Source organism: Moschus berezovskii, chromosome 14 (assembly GCF_049115385.1).
Source record: "Moschus berezovskii isolate FMDL1 chromosome 14, NW_MosBer_1.0, whole genome shotgun sequence".
In the NCBI taxonomy this organism is placed as follows: Eukaryota; Metazoa; Chordata; class Mammalia; order Artiodactyla; family Moschidae; genus Moschus; species Moschus berezovskii.
Window position 1 is genome coordinate 89,103,501 of NC_142473.1, and position 23,406 is coordinate 89,126,906.

Genomic DNA, 23,406 nt, shown 5'->3' on the forward strand with positions numbered 1-23,406 from the left:
AACTCTTCAAAAAATTTTAAGAAGAAAGAACATTTCCAAATTCATTCTATGAGGCCAGTATTACTCTGTTGCCAGAGCCAGACAAGGACACTGCAAGAAAGAAAATTACAGCAAATATTAGCAAGCAAAATTCAACAGCACACTAAAAGAATCACACACCACAGTAAAGTGGGATTTATCCTCAGGATGCAAGGGCAGGATAACATATACATCTCATTAATAAAATGAAAGACAAAAAACACCTGAAATGATGTAGGAAAAAAAATCTGAAAAATGTTCAAGGTTGTTTATTGATGATGACACTGAAACTGTTAGTTGCTCAGTCGTGTCTGACTCTTTGTGATCCCATGGACTGTAGCCCGTCAGGCTCCTCTGTCCTTGGGATTCTCCAGACAAGGATACTGGAGTGGGTTGGCATTTCCTTCTCCAGGGGATCTTCTCAACCCAGGGATCAAACCCTGGTCTCCCTCATTACAGGCAGATTCTTTACCATCTGAGCCACCAGAAAGGAACATATCTCAATGTAACAGAGACCATACATGACAAATACAGAGCTAACATCGTATTAGTGAAAAGCGGAACACTTTTGCTCAAGATCAGGCATAAGATATGGGTGCCGTCTGGTGTCAGTTCTATTTAACATAATATTAGAAGTTCTAATCAGAGGAATGAGGCAAGAAAAAGAAAGAAAATATATCCAAATAGGAAGGAAGGAGTGAAATAGTCTCTGTTGGTAAATAATGTGACCTTACATGTAGAATACCCTAAAGAAACTGTTTGAACTGATAAATGAATTCAATAAAGTTGTAGGAATCAAAATTAACACAAAAATCAACTGTATTTCTGTATACTAACAGAAACTATCAGAAAATGAAACAAAACCATCCCATTTACAGTAGCATCAAAAAATACTTAAGCATTAATTTAATCAAGAAGGTGAAAGATTTTACATGAAAAATTACAAGACAGTGATGAAAGAAATTGAAGAAGTCACAAATAAAAGATATCCTGTGTTCATGAAATAGAAAAATTAATATTATTATAATTCCATAATGCTCAAAGCCATCTATGGATTCAGTCCAATTCCCATCAAAATGCCAGTGTTTTTCACAGGACTAAAAGAATTCCTAAAATTTATATGAGACAACGGAAGTCTCTGAACAGTTAAAACAATATTAAGCAAGAAGAGCAAAGCTGGAGGCATCACACTTCCTTGTATCAAACTATATCACAAAGCTATAGTAATTAAAATATTACGGTATTGGCATAAAAACAGATATATAGATTGATGGGACAGAATAGAGAGCCTAGAAATAAACCCATATGCTTATGGTCAACAAGATTCAACAAAGACACCAGGAATGTTCAATGGGGGAAGGACAGTCTCTTCAGTAAATGGTTTGGGGCAGTTGGATATTCCTATAAAAGAATTAAATTGAAACTTTATCTTACACCATATGCAAAAGTCAAATAAAGATAAATCAAAGATTTAAATATAAGACCTGAAATCACAAAATTCCTGGAAGAAAACATAGTGGGAAAGTTCCTACCCTTTACCTTTCTTCCCTTCAAGTCAAGTCAGCCAACCAAGTAAAACAGGGAGAAGCCAAAAGTGAAATCTATTGCTCTACTGAGGAGCAGGTGCAGAGGAAGACATGGGAGACCAAGCTAAGAGATCAGTAGCTGAGTTGACGCGGGATCATTTTTTCACTTGGATTATTGCTAAAGTCTCCAGGTTGGTCTTCTGTCGTACAGTGTCTCATTAGTCCTTTTCTTGCCCCTTTAAGTCCATCTCAATCCAGCAGCAATCTTTCGAATCTGATCAGATCATTCAAAAGGCTCACCACTGCCTTCAAAATAGCATCCAAACATACATCAGCCTTTCATGATGTGCCCTTTAGTTCCCTCTGCAGCTTAATTTCTCAAACCATACTCCAGACATTTCTGATTAGAAATATTCTAATCATTAGATTAGAAATATTCCACTAATAGTCCTTATTTTTTGGTATGTTTGTGTCATACTCATCTTTTAACTGTCGATGTTGCGTACTGTGCATGGCACATTTTTGGAGCTCAGTGAGTGTTCCTGTAGCCTGAAAACTGGCTTTCATTTCATGATATTTGAGATGGTAAGTCTTAGTGTATGAGTTCATGAAATTCACAAAATTAACATTGAAGGAAAAAAAAAAAACATTATCAGAGTGTTTGCTGTGTAAAGGTGTGCCTAAAACGTAGCCATGGTTGTCTTATTACTACCATTGTCCTAAGGAGCAAGCTGAAATTCCAGATAACTTTTCATCAGATGTGAATGATATGCAGGGAATGGAATGACTTAAGTCTAAACGCTGTTAAGATACAAAAATTCCTTATCGGGACCCTGCAGACACACGTTAAGGTGGTAAGATAGCTGAAAACCAGACTTAAGAGGCTCTCCTATGGAGCTCTGAAGTGTTAGGATGAAAAGAGAAAGCAAACGGTGGTTTCAAAGTGACCCCAAGCGGCAGCCCTTAATTGTGGTAGCGCTGCAACTCCCGGAGCGAGCTCTCCCACGGATGTACTTACTTAAAACGGTGGAAGATTCTCCCAGGCAATGCTTGGTAAACCACCGAGCAGTCTGAATGGTGCTGAGATGCGTAGGACGAGCATGGATCTTCCCGACTCAAGGCTCGTTACCATTCCTAGCAGCTGGACAGCCAGGCCGAGGGAGGCCCAGGGCGCCAGGGTCCTTCGGCCTCTGATCTCGGTGAGATTCGCACCGCCTCCGCTCACGTCAGGCCCTGAGAGCGGGGTCAGAGGGGCGCGATCCCCAGAGCGGAGCCCTCGGCGCAGGGCCTCCCAGCCCGGGGAGCCCGGTGGGCGCTGCCTCCTCGGCCAAGCCCCTCATAGCTCCTCGCGCGGGTCCAACGCTGCGGTTGCGGCTGAGAGCGCGAGCGCGGGTGGGGGGCGCGCCGCGCGGGGAGCCCCGTGGCCGAGAGCGCGAGTGCGGGGGCCGCGCGGGGAGCCCCGTGGCCGAGACCGCGAGTGCGGGGCCGCGCGGGGAGCCCCGTGGCCGAGAGCGCGAGTGCGGGGGCGGGGCGCCACGCGGGGAGGTCCGCGCGCACACCCGCGGCGCCGTGGGACCCTCACAGTTCCTCTGCGCCTGCAGGCTCCCAGGAGGAGGAGCGGGGGTAGAGGTATGATGGAGAGATGCCGCCCTTTCCTGCCTGTGGGCATCACACTCTGACGGTGGAGCCAGGCACACACAGGCAGAAGTGGGTGTGCTTGACGCCACCGCAACAGCTGGTAACTCCGCAGAGAAATCCCCTTGAAGCAGCATCATCGTGGGAGGATAGAAAGAGTTGATAAAAAATCTGCTGGAAAGAAAAGGGGGAATATTACTGTGGAAAGTAATGAAGGCACGGTGCTCTTCTTGGTTCCAGGGAGTCTGCAGTACATTTTGCAGTGAAAGAAGGACTGGAGAATAAACCAGAGTCGACGCTAAAGTCTGGTACAAAAGTACTGGAAGGGGACAGGTGTTGGCATGCCCACAGGGGCATCATCCTGAAGCTTGTTGGCTTATTGAGCACCCTGATTCACAGTGTGAATGCGATCCACTTAGTGCTTCTTTCCGAGCTATGTGACTAGTCTAAAATACACACTGAAAAAACCCTTTCTGGAATCAAATAATCTTACTAGGTAGTTAGAATAGGAAAAAGGAGTCCAGAATGGCGGTGGCTAAAAGACAAAGGGAAAACCCCGTGAAGATAGAACAAAGGAAGGTCTGAGGACCAGAGTGAGGCCCTCAGGTAAAACAAACAGCCCTCCTGGCTAGCCCAGTTTACATAGGGCAGGCTCAGGGGGAGAAGAAAAAACATATAGAAGAGCCAAAACTGAGCCAGGGGCTTCTCTTCTCTCAGCGTCTTTAGGGTCGGCCGGCCCTCACACCTGGAAGGTGTATTTTCCTTTACTTTCTAAATAAAACAGCTGTAACACGGAGCTGTAACACTGGTCCATCCATGGCATCAGAGTTTTGCTGCGGTGAGACTGAACCAAGGAAGTTACGAACTCCCCTGACAGTCTGATTGGATAGAGTTGAGAGAGAGCTGGGGAGAGAGAGTTCACTAAGTATAGATTCTTTTGGGGGTGAAATAACTTCCTTAATGGATAATTTTTCAAGAAAAGAATGACTGAAAGAATGAATTCAGGTAAAGTGAAGGAAATGGCAACCCACTCCAGTGTTCTGCCTGGAGAATCCCAGGTACTGGGGAGCCTGGTGGGCTTCCATCTATGGGGTCGCACAGAGTCGGACACGACTGAAGCGACTGAGCAGCAGTAGCAGCAGCAGCTTATCTAGCACATGACGAGTTGACTCACTGGAAAAGACTCTGATGCTGGGAGGGATTGGGGGCGGGAGGACAAGGGGACGACAGAGAATGAGATGGCTGGATGGCATCACCAACTCGATGGACATGAGTTTGAGTGAACTCCGGGAGTTGGTGATGGACAGGGAGGCCTGGCGTGCTGTGATTCCTGGGGTCGCAAAGAGTCGGACACGACTGAACTGAACTGAACTGAGTGTGTAGTTAATTCCCAATAAATAATGTGTAAAGACGTATTTTTATTATTGAACTAAAAAAGTATCTGTGTAAGACTTGAAAGTTCAGAGTTTTTAAAGAAACAATGGCCGTACAATGGCCTAGTGTGGAACCTAAGGCTGCCTCCTACTGACTGATCTCATTTGCCTGATTTTTCTTGTTATTCAGTTGCTCAGTCATGTCTGACTCTCTGTGACCCCATGGACTGTAACATGCCAGGCTTCCCTGTCCTTCACTATCTTCTGGAGATTACTCAAACTCATATCCATTGAATTGGTATGCCATCCGACCATCTCATCCTCTGTCGTTCCCTTCTCCTCTTGCCTTCAAACTTTCCTAGAACTAGGGTCTTTTCTGTTCATTACAAAGTTATAAGACTGCATGAATCTGTATTGGCAGGAATTTGGGGAACATATGTGGGAGGGTATAGAGTTTGGCGGAGATGCCTCTGAAAAAAGGACATGGACAGCCTTCTTGGAGACTGACAATTTGCTTTATTCTCCAAGCGCTATTGTATAGCTTTACAAGGAAGTAAGTCTTCTAAGACTGAGACAGTATGACAAAACCCAGAGCACCTGTGGAATGCCAATAACATCAAGGGTACATGGCTCTGCTAGACATGCTGGCTCCACTTCTAAGCGTTCATCAGTTCCCTAAACCACAAGTCAGCTGTCCATCACGGCTACTAGCCGGGCTTTCGGTTATCTCAAGGACTATGTGCACAGGGAGTATTCCTAAGGCTAACTAAAAAAGAACAAAGAAAGTGTTCCTCAGGCTGGGGAGTGTTTCTAAAGCTGGATGCCAGGGATTGTTAAGGGCTGAGTGAAACAGCTTCAAGGGACGAGATGTTTATGAAAACGTTGGAGACTTGCTGAGGCCAGCCCTCCGCCAAGGTCTCTGGTGGGACCTTCTCCTCAGGCAACCTCTTCCTCAGTTTCTCAACAGGAGAGGATTCTAATCTCACCCCCATTGTCTCTGATAGTTAGGTGCCAACACTAGCCCTCTATCACTTTGCAATTCCAGAATTCCCACTGAAATCAGGATACTCAGTTCTAATACAGCATCATCCTCTGCCATGCTGGCTTACAAACGACAGTGATCACAACACCCTGGAGTGTGCTGCTGCTCTCTCATGCATGTCTTGATGCCCCGGTGAAGGTGGTGACCTCTTGAACCTCCCAGAGAATGTCATTAGAATGTATTGCTGTATAAAATAGACTCATTCCAAGGTCCCCATTTCCCTGAGATTTCAGACTCCTTTTTCTAGCATATGCAAAGGACTGATGCTGAAGCTGAAGTTCTGATACTTTGGCCACCTGATGTGAAGAACTGACTCATTGGAAAAGACCCTGATACTGGGCAAGATTGAAGGCAGGAGGAGAAGGGGATGACAGAGGATGAGATGGTTAGATGACATCACTGACTTGATGGACATGAGTTTGAGCAAGCTCTGGGAGTTGGTGATGGACGGGGAAGCCTGGCATTTTGCAGTCCATGGGGTTGCAAAGAGTTGGACATGACGAGTGATTGAACTGAACTGAAAGGAAATTCTAATATGTTTGATGCCGTTAACTTCAAGCCAGGCTCCAGCTGATCCAGACTCATGAGTCACACCCAAGTGCCTGAGCTAACACATTAGCTTTTAACTCGTGGGTAAGTACACACTTGCCAATGAATTTAACCCAGTGAATTCCTGTATTTCTGGAATGTTCCCCAGACTCTTGTCAGTACAAATCTATGCAGTCTAGAGGAAATTCCTTTAACTTAGTGAAATCTATAACCTAAACCTACATAAAATGTTATGCATTAAGAGGAAACGAGATTCATTTATTTTAATGTTGGGAGAATCTAAAGATGTCCACAGTGGCTATTAATTATTTATCACTGAACTGGTCAATGCTAAAAGCATAATAAGTGGTGATATTTACTTTGAAAAGTTAATGCTATCTGCCAAATAAAGAGCCCTGTTAGAACTAAGAAAATAATTTATCTGGGCTTTCAGATTCAAACTCAGCATACAATAACCAATACCATTTTTCTGCACCAGTTGTAGTCAACTACAAAATGTAATAATAAGAAGGCCACATTCATAATAGTAAAAACTGAAAAGTACCCTGGGATTAATTTAACCAAATCTTTACAGAGAAAACGTTAAAACTCCAATAATAGACATAGAAGATGACTTAAGACGGATGAATGGAGAGACATCCCATGCTCCTGGATGGGGGGCACTCAAGATTTTATAGGTGTCAATTTTTCCAAAATTAATATGTTAATTTGTTGAAAAATTTCAGCTGGATATTTTAGAAGCTTAAATTAACTCTAAAATTTATACAAGTCCATGAGATTAACCTTTAAAAAGAGGAACTAGGAAGGGTTGACTTGTTTTATAAGTTATTAACATATATATTTTGGAACTTATATAACAAAGATGATGATAAAACTCAATGGCAAGTGGTGAACTGTTTAGTTCATACTGTTGGGAAAACCATCTTGCTAAACAGAGCCCAGATCATTACCTATCATCACATATTAGGAGGGTTCTAGGTCGATGGGAGATTAAATGTGAAAGATAAAACTCTAAAGTAGATATTAATGGAAATGTAGGAGAATAGCAAGCGTATTCCAGCTATGGAAAGACTTCTGTAACACAATTTTAAAATATTAATCATCTAGCAAATACTTGACGAATCTGATTCCATTAAAATACAGAGCAAAACTAAAAAGTTAATCGCATACGGAAATGGCCAAATTTGTTGATAATCAGAGACATTGAAAAGTAATGATATACAACACTTTAGACCAATAAGACTGTCAAAAATAGTAAAGCTGAATAGTTCTGTTGAAAAGGTTATGGAGTTTGGAATTTCTTATGCTTGGCTTGGTGGAAGTGTATGTTGTAGCAGGCTTTCTGGAGGAGCCCTGTGGCCTACTTAAGTAAACAAATATATATAATCTATTTAATCCACCCTTCTTCTGCTCATAGAGAATTTTCCATAAGAGAAGTAGGTATGAATATACACTGTAGGGTTATGGGGGAGGGTAGCTAGAGGCTACTTGAGGATATCGATCATTGAGAGGACGAATACGTAAAGGTGCATTTTATGGAGTAGTATTGGGATGTAAGAGTTGGATGTAAGAGTATGTATGAAAGTGAGAGTATGTATGGATATGAGAGTTGGATCATAAAGATTCCCTGGTGGCTCAGAGGTTAAAGCGTCTGCCTCCAATGTGGGAGACCCGGGTTCGATCCCTGGGTCGGGAAGATCCCCTGGAGAAGGAAATGGTAACCCACTCCAGTATTCTTGCCTGGAGAATCCCATGGACGGAGAAGCCTGGTAGGCTACAGTCCACGGGGTAGCAAAGAGTCGGACACGACTGAGCGACTGAACGGAACGGAACGGAATGCTGAATAACTGATGGTTGGATGGTTTCACTGACTCAATGGACATGAGTTTGAGCAAGCTCCTGGAGACGGTGAAGGGCAGGGAAGCCTGGCGTGCTGCAGTCCATGGACTCACAAAGAACCAGACATGGCTGAGCGACTGAACAACGGAAACAATTGGATTTCCCTGGTGGGTCCGACAGTAAAGAATCTGTTTGCAATGCAAGAGACACAGGTTCGATCCCCAGGTCCAGAAGATCCTCGGGAGAAGGGGATGGTCACACACTCCAGTATTCTTGCCTGGAGAATTCCATGGGCAGAGGAGCCTGGTGGGCTATAGTCCATGGGGTTGCAAAAGAGTTGGACATGACTGAGTGACTAACACTTTCACATAAAATATAAAATGGAGTGTAACACTGTGTGATGGAGAGTAAGAGAGTGGGAGGGTGTGTGAGGGAATGTTAGAGCATGAGAGGGAGTGTACGAGCATGCAAGGGTGTGTGAGGGAGTGTAAGAGTGTGTCAGGGTGTGCAAGAGAGTGCAAGAGTGTGTGGGGGAGTGTTAGAGCATGTGATGGAGTGTATGAGTATACAAGGGAGTGTAAGAGTATGCGACGGTGTCTAGGAGGTGGCATCACGCTGGAGATTTTGGATGTGCGGCCCAGATGCAGGGTCTCTGAGGTCACCTCATCTAGATAAGAGAAGTATGGCATCCAGCATTCTCAGACACACTCCTGCAGGCTATTTCCTCATGGGCAGTCCTGGTGTGACCTAGGAATGTGTTTACAAGGCTTGGAAAGTGCAGGGAAACACTGCCCTGACTCTGGGAAAGCATAGAGGTCTCACATCTTAGAATCTAGGCGGTTCCTGATAGACAGAGGCCTGAAAACACACTCTGTGTTGATGCCTTTCCTTCCTCAAACGAACATAGCTTGCCGAGCATTCTGGTGCTCAGAGTCACACACAGCTTGGAAATGCTTGCTTGGAGGTCATTTTTAAATAGCAATTTTCCCTGATGGTGTGATCGTAGGAAAGGCCACGAAACTCACACGGAAAGGCAAACTAACATCAAAACGTCTGTTCCATCACTTTTTCTCTGTAAGAGTGATCCAGTGAGCCTAGGTCTGTCTGGAAAGTTCATGGATAATGCAGAGACATTTTCTGAATGTGACCCTGGATACTGGACCTTGGTGGCAAAATTCTCATTTTCCTCCTGGTTGGCCCTAAAACTGTGCAGCCTATAAATGGCTTGAAAAGCCATCCAACTGATATTTTCTTACTTCTGACAGCAATAGCTTTGTTCACCCCTTTGGGATTTCTGAAGCAAGCAAGCGGCTCACAACTCCTAGGCACTGGCCCATTTCCAGTGGATTGTCTCCATGTTTGGTAAGCATAATAAGGCACCCAGCACTCTCAGACACCCTCCTGCAGCCTGTTTCCTCATGGGTAGTCTTAGTATTACCTAGGAATGTGTTTACAAGGCTCAGAAAGTGCATGGAAACACACAGCCCTGACTCTGGAATTTAGGTCCCCTGGGGCAAGCCTGAAGGTTTCACATATTAGAATCTAGGCAGTTCCTGATAGACAGAGGCCTGAAAACACAGTCTATGTTGATGCCTTTCCTTTTCTCAAAGAAACATAGCTTTCCCAGTATTCTGTGTGCTGAGAGTCACACACTGCTTGAAAACGCTTGCTAGGAGGTCATTTTTCAGTGGCAATTTCCCCTGATGGTGTGACCATAGGGAAGGCCCCCACACTCGCAGGGAAGGCAAAACAAAATCCAAACATCTATTCTGTCATGTTTCCTCTGTAGGAGCAATCCAGTGAGTGTAGATCTGTCTGGAAAATTCATGTATACTGTGTGAACCTGTACACCAGTTTGAACCTGGACACCAGACCTTTGTGGCAAAATTCACATTTTGTCTCTGTTGGACCTAAAATGGTGCGGCCTAGCAAGTGCTTGAAAATCCATCCAATTGCTGTTGTCTTACTTCTGACAGCAATAGCTTTGTTCCACCCTTTGGGATTTCTGAAGCAAGCAGGTGGCTCGCACCTCCTAGCTGTTGGCCCATTTCCAGTGGAATGTCACCTTATCTAGGTTAGCACAATATGGCACCAGCATTCTCAGACACACTTCCACAGAATGTTTTCTCATGGGCAGTCTTGGTATGACCTAGGAGTGTGTTTACAAGGCTCGGAAAGTGCAGCGAGCACACAGCCCTAACTCTGGAATTTAGGTCCTCTGGGCAAGCCTGGAGTTCTCACATATTAGAATCTAGAAAATTCCTGAATAACAGAACTCTGAAAACACACTCTCTGTTGAAGCCTTTCCTTCCTCAAAGGAACATAGCTTTCCAAATTTTGTGTGCTGAGAGTCATGCACTGCTTGAAAATGTTTGCTTCCAAGGTCATTTTTCAGTAACAATCTCCCCTGACGGTGTGACCATAGGGAAGGCCCCCACATTCAAAGGGAAAGGCAAACCAACATCCAAACATCTGTTCCATCGCGTTTTCTCTGTAGGAGCAATCCAGTGAGGCTAGGTCTATCTGGAAAACTCGTGAATATTGCAGGGACATATCCTGAGTGTGAACCTGGATATCAGACCTTTGTGGCAAAATTTGCAGTTGTCTCTCGGTTGTCCCTAAAACAGTACAGCCTAGCATGTTCTTGAAAATCCATCCAATTGCTGTTGTCTTACTTCTGACAGCAATAGCTTTGTTTCGCCCTTTGGGATTTCTGAAGCAAACAGCTCACAACTCCTAGGCCCTGGCCCATTTCCAGTGGAATGTCACCTCATCTAGGTGACCACAATATGGCATCCAGCACTCTCAGACACACTCCCGCAGTCTGCTTCCTCAGAGGCAGTCCCAATGTGACTTAGGAATGTGTTTGACAAGGTTAAGAAAGTGCAGGGAGACATACTAGCCTGATTCTGGAAGTTAGGTCCTCTGGGCACACCTGGAGGACTCACATCTTAGAAGGTAGACAGTTCCTGGTAGACAGAGGCCTGAAAACACACACTCTGTTGGTGCCTTTCCTTCCTCAAAGGAACATAGCTTTCCTAGCATTTTGTGCCCTGAATGTCCCACACTGCTTGAAAACACGTGCTTGGAAATCACTTTTCAGTAGCAATTTCCCTTGACAGTGTGACCATTGGGAAGATGTCCACACTCACAGGGAAAGGCAAACCAACATCCAAATGTCTGTTCCATCATGTTTTCTCTGTAGGAAAATCCAGTGAGCCTTGTTGTATGGAAAATTCTTGGATCCTGCAGGGACACATCCTGAGTGTGAATCTGGATAGTGGACCTTGGTGGCAAAATTCACATGTTTCTTTCGGTTGTCCCTAAAGTGGTGCGGCCTAATAGGCGCTTCAAAATCCACTCCATTGCTGTTTTCTTACTACTGACAGTGCTGGCTTTGGTCTGCACTTCTGGATTTCTGAAGCAAGCGGGTGGCTTGAAGCTCCAAGCCACTGGCCCATTTGCAGTGGAATGTCACATCATCTAGGTGACCACAGTAAGACACACAACTTCTCAGACACACTCCTACAGCCTGATTCCTCACGACCAGTCCCAGTATGACCTAAGAATGTGTTCTATGAGGCTTGGAAAGTGCCAGGAGACTCAGGGCCCTGAAGCTGGAAGTTTGGTCCTCTGGGCAAACATGAAGATTGGGATTAGGGTTAGATGGGTCAGGGTTTAGGGTTTAGGGTTTGGGTCAGGGTTAGGGTTTAGGGTGAGGGTGAGGGTTTAGGGTCAGGGTTAGGGGTAAGGGTCAGGGTCTGGGTGAGGGTCAAGATCTGGGTTCGGGTCAGGGTCTGGGTCAGGGTCAGGGTTAGGGTCAAGGTTGCACCTTAACCTACTCCACATAGTTCTTAATTTCTTCTCAAGCTCACCATTATCCTAAATTATAGTTAGTTTTGATGACTATGCTATAATCTTTGCCTTACTTTAATCTTTGGCCATCCTAAAGCTACTGTCCCTGATCTCCTGGAAATTCTTGCCCATTAGCTTCTGTCATGGCCTCTCTGATGATTTCTTCTCTGTATCCCCATATTGTCAAGAGTCTTCTCCAATACCACAGTTCAAAAGCATCAATTTTTTGACACTCAGCTTTTTTATGGTCCAACTCTCACATCCATTCATGACTACTGGAAAAACCATAGCTTTGACTGGATGGACCTTTGTCAGCAAAGTGATTTCTCCTTTTGCAAGAAGCCAACACAGTTGAATCTTCACAGAACTGACTTCCAGGAGTAGCAGCATGAATGTAATCTAAGTGGGAATAATTTCTGAAAGAAATTACATTTCACTCAGATTCAGAGACTTCAGTTAGGAGACAGAACTTTTGAATGTGATGTATGTAGTAAAACTTTCTATAAAAAGTGTAGTCTCTCTAAACATCAGAGAACTCACACAAGAGAGAAACCATATGCATGTGATCTATGTGGGCAGTTCTTCTGCCATAAGTCAGACCTTACTATTCACCAGAGAATCCACACAGTGGGAAAGCCCTATGAATATAATGAATGTGAGGAATCCTTCTGCCAGAAGTCAACCTTCACTGTTCATCAAAGGATTCACAATAGGGAGACACCTCATGATGCAATGACTGTGGAAAAACCTTGCATGAGAAATCAGTACTCCCTGCACATCAGGGGACTCACACAAGGGAGAGACCTCATGTATGTAAAGCATGTGGGCAATGCTTTGGTCTCTGGCCTGCCCTCACAGGACATCAGAAAACTCAAACAAGAGACAGATCTTATAAAGGTAATAAATGTGGGAAACCCTTCTATGTGAAGCCGAAACTCACTGAACCTCTGAGACTTCACCCAAGTGAGAAACCATATGAATGTAAAGCATGTGGGCAATGCTTTTGTCTCTGGCCTGCCCTCACAGGACATCAGAAAACTCAAACAAGAGAGAGATCTTATAAAGGTAATAAATGTGGGAAACCCTTCTATGTGAAGCCGAAACTCACTGAACCTCTGAGACTTCACCCAAGTGAGAAACCATGTGAATGTAAAGCATGTGGTAAAGCCTTCTACCAGAAGGCAAAATGCATTGTCTACCAGAGCGCTCGTGCAGGTGGGAAACCTTGTAAATGTGATGAATGTAGAAAACCTTTTGTGGAAAGTCAACCCTCAGTAGGCATCAGTGAACACACACAGGAATGAGGCCCTACGGATATAAAGAATGTTGGAAAGCTTCCTTCTAGAAGTTAGCCCTCACTGCATGTCAGAGAACTCACACAGGAGAGAAGCCCTAGGGATGTAATGAATGTGCAAAAACCTTTTGCCAGAAATCACACCTCAGCAAACATCAGATAACCCACACAGGGGAGAAATCGTGTATATCATAGACTGGCTGTGTACACCAAAACTCACTCTCTTTTTCTTTGGAGAACACAGTTAACCTGCATTTCTCTGCCTTCCTTTTCTGTGAGTGGGACCATATAGCCAAACTCTGGCAAGGAGAATTTGAACACAAATGATAAACAGTAATTCCAGGCCAGTTCCCCTGCACCACCACCCAGATTTCATGCATTCCTGCTAACTTTTTATGCCCTGTAGTTCTGAAGTACAAATTCCACCCCTACCCTTCCCCTTACCCCCAGTTTGCCTTGGTGGCCATTGGGTGGAGATGGCAACCATGGCTTCAGACAGGAAGGATTAATTATGGAGCGCAGAGATTTTCCCAACTCCACACACACAAAGTTCATTTGTACTTTACCTGAGTGAGAAATAGTCACTGTTACAAATATCCCATGTGTAATCTATTTACAACATTACCAGTCCACTGTAGCCAGTTCATTTTATGAATTTGAGACAGACTTCTGTGAGAAGTTACCAATCTTTGTGGAGCTGATTCACACAGGATAGAACCTGTGTTGTCATCTTTCATCCCTAGTCAATTGATGGAAAAACCAAATCATATGAAGAGACAAGAATGCAAGAAATACAGGAATGCCTTTATCAAGCAGGTCAAACTCATTGAACACTGAGAATAAAGTAAAAATTTATAAATATTTTTGATGTGTCAAAATTTTAAATGAAACTTACAACTTTATGTATATCAGAATTTCTAATGAAAAGAAAACTATCAGCTTAGGTAATGTGGATGAAAGTTTTTAGATAGAAATATTAAATAATGTATTGAGAAAATACTCCTGGTACCAGCACAGTGACACTTCAGAGCAGTTGCAAGGCTTTGGAGGAGGGGAGAAATAGACTCTTCCTCTTTGATGGGAATGGTGCAAGGGCACTTTGCAGAAGAGTGTGCAAGATGGGACATGTTAATGTGGCCATCTTTGAAAGATAATAGTATGACACTGTTCACTTCATGGCCAGAGTTCACATAGCTTTTGCATACAAAAATATACTCACTCTAAGTCTCCCGCAAATCTCATTTTAAAAAGTCGTTGGCTCAAAATTTCAGGATCTCGCCATCTATTGGGCTTGCCAAAAGGTTTGTTTGTTTTTTTTCCATATGATGCCTCTAGTAACATTTAGTTGTCTTTAACTTCATTTGAAACAACTTTGTTAGACTGAATTGTGACAGCTGTCATATCAGTGTACATTTAAAAAAAACATAAAAATTGGTGAACATTTTTGTAGACATTTTAATATTGAAGAAAGAAGAAAAAATCACATTTTGGTATATTATGTTTCATTATTTCAAGAAAGGTAAAAATGCAACTGAAATGCAAAAGATTTGTACAGTGTATGGAGAAGGTGCTGTGACTGAATGCCAGAAGTGGTTTGCAAAGTTTCAGGCTGGAGAATTCTCGCTGGACAGTCAATGCTCCATGGGCAGGTACACCAGTTGAAGTTGACAATGATCGAGATGTTCATTGAGAACAATCAGCGTTATACCATGAGGGAGATAGTTGACATACTCAAAAATATCCAAGTCAAGTGTTGAAAATCATTTGTACCAGCGTGGTTATGTTCATCACTTTGATGTTTGGGTTCCACGTAAGTTAAGAGAAAAAAACCTTTTTGACCATATTTCTGTATGTGGTTCTCTGCTTGTAGTGAAAATGTTCTGGTTTTAAAACAAATTGTGGCAGAAGATGAAAAATGGATACTGTACAATAATGAGTGAAAATTTTGTGGGGCAAGTGAAATGAACCACCACTAACCACACCAAAGGCTGGTCTTCATCCAAAGAAGGTGATGTTGTGTAGATGATGGCACTGAAAGGAAGTCCTCTGTTATGAGCTCCTTCCTGAAAACCAAACACTTAATTCCAAAAAGTACACTCCCAATTAGACCAAACTGAAGGCAGCACTCAACAAAAAGCATCCAGAATTAGCAGAAAAAGCATAATCTTCCATCAGGATAATGCAAGATTGAATGTTTCTTTGATGACCAGACAAAACTGTGAAGGCTTGGCTGGGAAGTTCAGATTCATTCGCTATATTCACCAGACATTGCACCTTTGGATGTTTGTTTGTTTTGGTCTTTACAAAAATCTTTTAATGGAAAAAATTTTAATTCCTTGAAAGACTGTAAAAGGTATCTGGAACAGTTCTTTGCTTAGAAAGATGAAAAGTTTTGGGAAGATGGAATTATGAAGTTGCCTCAAAAATGGCAGAAAATGAAAAATGTCCCTTTTATTTTAACTTAAAAAAGGCAAAATAACTTTTTGGCCAACCAACTATATCAGGTCTAGGTACATACAGACTCTTTGGATGCAGTTCCGTGTTCATGGTTGCTCTTTTTCTGAAGATGGGTGACCTGAATTGAGCAGTTATCTGCCTTGCAAGCACTCAACAGACAATGGTAGCACAGAGATGGGATACCAAGAGCCAGTCCATTCCAAGGGGTGGCAGATTGGGGGACATTTAGCTATCGCTGGATAATTCTTAACAGGACATACCATTAGTACCTTGATTAGGGTGCAGTGGTTCAGGGAATGATTTCCAAGACTCTGCACTGAGTCATCTTTCCTTTTCCATGAGACAAACCCTGATTCTGTACCTAAGTGCTTCAGTCCTACTTCCTGCTTAGAGGGCTCTTTAATTTTTAATTATTATTATTATTATTTTTGCCACACCACACAGCTTGCAGGATCTTAGTTCCCTGACCAGGGATGACATTGAAAGGAAGTTCTCTGACTAGCCCTGAACCCAGGGCTCTAGCAGTTATAGCACCAAGTCCTGACCACTGGACTTCCATAGAATTCCCAGAGGGGTCTTTTCATTTGAACAATTTTTAAACCGTTTATTTAAAATTGATTGAAATCTTTTTTTTTTTTTTAATAAGCTTTTTGGATTCATGATACATCAAATTGTGATCCACACCATTAGGTGTAAGCCACACCTGCATTTCCTTTCTCCACCTTAAACTGAGTGTTGTGGGGACACTGGGGACGGTGTCCCTAAGGTTTGCTGAAGACTGTTTGTCATCTGTGAGGGTTCACGAGGCATACTCTTATGAGTCTCAAGAAAGGACCTTACAGCAACACCCTTGATCTGAGATTTATTCTGAGGCTACGTTGTATGGATAATGTCTTGAAATTATCTTTGACCTGAAGTTCATTTTATATTTATGAGAATCTTTTCCTGACTGGAGAATCCAGAAAGGAGGAACAGTTTCATCTTAAAACCTAGCCTAAGTCCTGGCTCCTTTGCTTTCTGTCTAGATAATTCTTCAAAACTGAAACTTTTATCTTTTTGAGCTCATCTCACCTCATACTTAAGGTATGTTCCTGATAGCTGTGAAGGTTTTGGTCTCAGCTAGAAACCTGCCCTTGGCTGCTCTGTCTTTTGATGCTGGGGTTATACTTCTCCTTTCTCTGCTGACACAGTGTTTGGCTTTCCTAGCAAAGGACCTGGAGGGAGGTTGTGAGGCTGAGCAGAAGGATGGTTTTCTTTCTTTGGGAGATATCCAGGTGTTTGCAAGCAGGGGATGGGGAGTTGGGGCAGGGATGACTAATTTTGCTGTTGGTAGAGTATAGTAGATAATATATAATGGCATACTTAACATGCGGCAAGTCAAACCAGAGATAGGATGCCTTTGCTCATTAAATAAACTTGAAATGTAAAAGCTCTTTTCTAGATATGGAAGCCTGCACAATGCCCCTGAAGATATCATATCTCAATTCCTGGTACCTGTGTATGTTACCTTATATGGAAAGAGTTGTACAGATTAAATTAAGGATTTTGCAATGAAATTATCTTGGATTGTCCAGGGGGAGCTTTAAATGCAGTCACAAGTGTTCTTGTAAAAGAGAGGGAGATTAGACACTTAGAGAAGAGATTTCTGAGACCACCAAGGGGTGGATTATAGACTGATGTGGCACAAGAATGCCAGCAGCCAGCAGAGGCTGGAAGGTGTACATTCTCCCCTCAAGTCTCTGAGATGGGCCCTGCCGACACTTTGGTTTCATCCCTGTGACACTGATCTTAAACTTTTGTCTTCCAGATTAAGGGAATACATTTCTTTTTGCTAAAACTCTTCTGTTTGCTGTAATGTCTTACAACAGCAATAGGAAACCGGAATTCCTTGCAGTTAAAGTCCTGTGTCTGATTCAGGTTCCTTCGAGCAGATGTGTCCAGCATTAAGTTACAGCTCTTGAGAGACAGGACAGGAGCACTTCTGCCTCTCCTGGTGCTGATGTTGGTTCTGCTGGCGATTGTGCTGGGATTGCTTTGGGAGCTGTCCACTCCTTAATTTGGGTGGGGGTTAAGTAGGAATCAGTTTGTTTCTGGCTGAAGTCCCTTTACTTACCTTTGACTAGATCAGAGTAGGAGTTGTGTTGTCTTGCTTGGTTTTCCTGTTGTCTTTCATCTTGTATTGTGAAACACAGGTGAGACATAAGCTTGTGTAAAGAGTTTATTTGGGAAGTGATTACAAAAAGCAAGAACGAGGGAGTGGGGAAAATGACACAGGAGAGGATGAAAAGCCCACAAAGTGTGTGCTACTGAGCTGGCGACCGCTGTGAATAAGCTGAAACCCACCCTGCTGGGCACTCTGGGTTGTGTGCATCTCAACCGACTCTCCAGGCATGGAAAGCTGATACCTTTTTGTGACTTAACAACTGGCCGTCATCTCTCTGACCCTGCTTTGATTCTGTTACTTTGCACAAGGTTGTTGACACCGGACATAGATCAAGAGAGAGACCCAGAAAGTGTTTTACAGTTTAGTTACAATTTCCTGGGAAGAAATGGCACACCATGCAGGGTCACTCAGAGATAGACAGAGCAGAGACTGAACCGTTTACAAGTGCCTCTACTGTGGATTCAACATGAAGGGAAGGGACAGTTGTGGCAAGTAGGCTCGGGATTGGCTAATGTGAATATTTTCAGTACCCTTTGGGGAACTGAGGCTGTCCCTGACTGTTCTGTTACCTGGCCCTGGGATGATTAGGGCAGGTGTATGGTAGTGAAGTGTGAGGGTACAACTCAGAAGGTGCCTGGGAGTATGGCCTTAACTGACTGTTTGAGAGGGTAAACTCATCTAGCTAGGGCCACAAAATTGAGTCAAGACTGAGCTCAATTATTTGGGGTATTTGAGTGGCCTAAATAAATGATGAGCCTTTTGGAGAGTAGAGCATACATTGCACTAAACAGCAAAAGGCTCAATTCTTGGTTCAGTGTGGCAGGTCTGGCCACTATGTTGCTGGAGGGTATAGATTGATAGTGAAGTCAGTGTAAAGACTCATCATATTTGTGTGTAGCTAGTTGAAAGCGGTGGTCATGGTGCTTATGGTAGGAGACTCCAGGTGGGAGTTTGTGGTGGAAAGCTGGAGCAGGGAGTAAGAGAGGCACTGAGGAGCGTGCTGTCCTTTCCACAGCAGGTTGAGGGACTGACTAACAGATGGCAGTTGTCTCCTGGGAAAGGCAATAGTCTCCGTTCATTCTTAGAATGGTAGTAGTGAACTTCTCTGGTTGCTCAGAGGTAAAGAATTTGCCCCGCAGTGCAGGGAACACGGGGTCAATCCCTGATTCAGGAAGATCCCACGTGTCACGGAGCAACTAAGCCCGTGCTCCACAACTACTGAGCCTGTGCTCTAGAGCCCAGGAGCCGCAACTGCTGACGCCCTTGTGCCCTAGAGCCCGTGCTCCACACAAGAGAAGCCACTGCAATAAGCTCATGCAGCACAACTAGAAAGTAGTTCCCACTCATTGCTACTAGGGAAAAAATCATGCAGCAATGAAGAACCAGCATAGCCAAATAAATAAAACTATTTTTAAAAAGTGATGGCATGTGGGCCTGCATTCACCATGTTGGTTTAAACAGTGGCTTCCTTGGAAGATTTGGGACTCCGGTTTGCAAACCAATAAAAAAACCCAGACTAATAGTAAGGAGACCAACATTCAACAGAGTGGTGTACAACTCATTTGACTGACTTTTGTCATCTGACATTGATTATCCTCCAGCATGTATCACTAACCAGTAGAGGTTTTCGGGTTTTATCCTTATGCGATATGGTTTTGATTTTCTTATTATCTCCAAGTGTGAATTTCACTTACTAAGTGGAGTTTTCTATTTATCTATTTAGTAGTCCATGTTGCCTATGAGAATGGTCCTGGAGTACATGGAGATGTCAGTCAATTTTTAGTTGAGCATGTGGGCTCATTTCCTACTACACAATAGAAAAGACCAAATACTGAGATAACAGTCTTTTGCAGAAAGAAAAAAGTTTTATTATAGGGTGCCCAAGTAAGGAGATAGGAGGCAAACTGGTCTGTTTATCTTGGAAGGAGGGAGAAAGATGGGCAGGGAGCTCAGAAATGATTGGTGGAAAGTAAGTTTAACTTTCAATGGAAGTATTGAGTTCTCTGCTTTCTGCCCTTCTGCCTCTTCATGTGTCACATGTACAAATTTGTGGTATTTTGTATATAACTGGAGGTGGATTTTTGGCCTGTGCAATCTAAAGTTCACTGTCAGTCACTCTAGTCCCTCAATGCATCTGTGCATCATCAAGCTTTTTCCTATCTGCAGTTTCCCTGGTGTTCTCTTTTTTTGATATTTATTTATTTGGCAGCACCAGGTCTTCCTTGTAGCAGGTGGAGCTTTAGTTGTGGAATGTGTACTCTGAGTTGCGGTACGTGGCATCTAGTTACCCAACCAGGGATCAAAGTTGGCACCTTGCATTGGGAAGGCGGAGTTTTAGCCACTGGACCACCAGGGAAGTGCCTCTCTGGTGTTCTTGGTGTATCAGTTTGTTTCTACTATATGGACCTTGTAAGTTACAGGGTACAGTTTCACAGGGGGACTTGAATGAAGAGATTAAGACCTGGGACAAGACAGAGACCCATATAGGGGGTCCATTTGCTGGAGTGGAATTTGAAAAATTGTCTGAGGAGGCCATTATGTCTCTCAATTAAACTAGCAATCAAAAATCTATTAAGAAGCTAAAAGTGCTATTGAAGGCCTTTTTAAAAAGTCTAGCACAGTATATTCTGAGAAGTGAACTATGTGACTTGGTTAATATCAGTAATGACTGCAACTCCAGATGGGATGAGAGTAGTGATAAATCTGGATATGAATTCACCTTCCCTGCACACAGTGCTTTGGCCAAAAGTGCCTTCTGCAAACTTAAGAATTCCTATCCAGCACCATGGTCTTCCACACAGCATTGCTGCTGCTGCTAAGTCGCTTCAGTCATGTCCGACTCTGTGCGACCCCATAGACGGCAGCCCACCAGGCTCCCCCGTCCCTGGGATTCTCCAGGCAAGAACACTGGAGTGGGGTGCCATTGCCGTCTCCACTTCATGAAAGTGAAAAGTGAAAGTGAATTCGCTCAGTCGTGTCCGACTCTTAGTGACCTCATGGACTGCAGCCTACTGGGCTCCTCAACCAATTGGATTTTCCAGGCAAGAGTACTGGAGTGGGTTGCCATTGCCTTCTCCCCACACAGCATTACTTCTGATCAAAAAGCTCCCTTAACAAAAAAAGTTCTGCAGCAGGCCAAGCTCTGATGGAATTCACTGGTCTTACCATGGCCCCGCCATCCCAAAGCAGCTGGCTTGACAGAATGGTGGAATGGTCTTTTGGAGACTCAGTTAAAATGCCAGATAATTGGCAGTACCTTGCAGGGCTGGCATGGGGTTCTCCAGAGGTTGTGTATGTTCTGAATCAGTGTCTAATTTATGGTGTTGTCTCCTGTGGCCAGCATTCAAAGGTCCAAAAATCACGGGGTGAAATGGGAGTGGTAACACTCACTGTTGTCCCTAGTGATCTGCTGGAGACTTTTGCCTCCTGTTCCCAAACCATATATTCCACTGGCCCAGAGGTCTTAGTGCCAGAGGGAGGAATGCTTCCATTGGAAGATATGATGATTCCATTGAACTGGATGTTAAGACCGCTGCTCAGCCACTTTGGGCTTCTTATGCCTGTGAATCAACAGGCAAAGAAGGAAGTTACTGTGCTGGCTGGTGTGATTGACCCTGAGTGCTTTGAGGAAACTGGACTACTTCCCTACAGTGGAAGTAAGGAAAGCAAGGCTGTCATGCAGGAGACACCTTAGAGCTTCTTTCATTACTACCATGCCCTGTGATTAATGCCAGTGAAAAACTATAACAACCCAACCCAGCAAGAGTACTAACACCCCATGTCTTTCAGGAATAAAGGTTTGGGTCACTCCACCAGGTAACAGTGCACAAACAGCTGAGTTGCTTAATGAAGGCAAAGGGATACAGAATGTGGGGTGGAAGGTGAGGGAAGTTACAAATACGAGCTATGATTCCACGACCCGTTTGTCTTTGTTGTTCAGTCACTATGTTGTAGCCAACTCCTTGCAACCCCATGGACTGCAGAACGCCAGGCTCCCTTGTCCTTCATCATCTCCTGGACCTTGCTCAAATTCATGTCCATTGAGTCAGTGATGCATCTAAACATGTCATCCTCTGTTGCCCCCTTCTCCTTTTGCCTTAATCTTGCCCTGAGAGTTCAGTTGGTAACAAATCCGCCTCCAATGCAGGAGACCGCCGTTCAATTCCTGGGCCAGGAAGATCCGCTGGAGAAGGGATAGGCTACCCACTCCAGTATTCTTTGGCTTCCTTTGTGGCTCAGCTGGAGTGCTGAGTGCAGGAGACCTGGGTTTGATCCCTGCGTTGGGAAGATCCCCTGGAGAAGGGAAAGGCTACCCACTCTAGTATTCTGGCCTAGAGAATTTCATGGACTGTATAGTCCATGGGGTCGCAGAGAGTCAGACATGACTGACCGACTTTCACTTTCACTGCCCAGCATCAGAGTCTTTTCCAATGAGTCAGCTCTTGCATCAGGAGCATCAAGTTTTTGGCGCTCAGCCTTCTTTATGGTCTCACATCCATACATGACTACTGGAAAAACCATAGCTTTGACTATATGGACCTTTGAGCTGCAAAGAATTGATGCTTTTAAATTGTGCTGCTGGAGAAGACTCTTGAAAATACCCTGGACAGCAAGGAGATCAAACCAGTCAATCCGAAAGGAAATCAACCCTAAATATTCATTGGAAGGACTGATGTTGAATCTGAAGCTCCAATACTTTGGCCACCTGATGCTGGAGGAAGGAGAAGGGGGTGACAGAGGACGAGACAGTTGGGTGTCATCATGAACTCAATAGACGTGAGTTTGTGCAAACTCTGGGAGATAGTGAAGGACAGAGAAGTCTGTGGTGCTGCAGTCCATCGCGTTGCAGAGTTGGAAGTGAATGAACAACAGCCTTCTTTAGGTCCAACTCTCACATCCATACTTGAGTACAGGAAAAACATAGCTTTGCCCATACGGACCTTTGTCAGCAGTGATGTCTGCTTTTTAATTCTCTGTATAGGTTTGTCATAACTTCCTTCCAAGGAGCAAGCATCTTTTGATGTCATGGCTGCAGTTACCACCGCAATGACTTTGGAGCCTCGGGAAATGAAACCTGTCGCTGCTTTGACTGTGCCCCCTTCTATCTTCCACGAGGTTATGGGGCCGATGCCATCATCTTAGTGTCGTTGTTGTTGTTTTTAATGTTTTAAGCCAACATTTTCACTCTCCTCTTTCACTCTCATCAAGAGGCTCTTTAGTTCCTCTTCATTTTCTTCCATTAGAAAGTTACAGATATGGATATAAATCCATTTCTGTAGTTGGTCATGTATACAGAAATGAGAATTGTTCAGGTTATCTACCTCCCTATGTTCACTGTCCTACCTGGTTGGGGAAGCCTTTCAAGAGATGGAATCTCCTTGTACCTATGAATTCACTGTGTTTTGACTCGAGCACAGACTTTGACTCCCATCATTGCCCTTGAGTTGATGCATTCCTGTGGATTTGAAACATGCCAAAAGCACACAACGCTCCCAGAATGACTGAATCCCAGAATACTGAGGATAACAAACTACATTCTTGTAACAAGTGTCTCAGGTATAGATTTTGTGCCAAGTTCAGTTCAGTTCAGTTGCTCAGTTGTGTCTGACTCTTCGTGACCCCATGAACCGCAGCACGCCAGGCCTCCCTGTCCA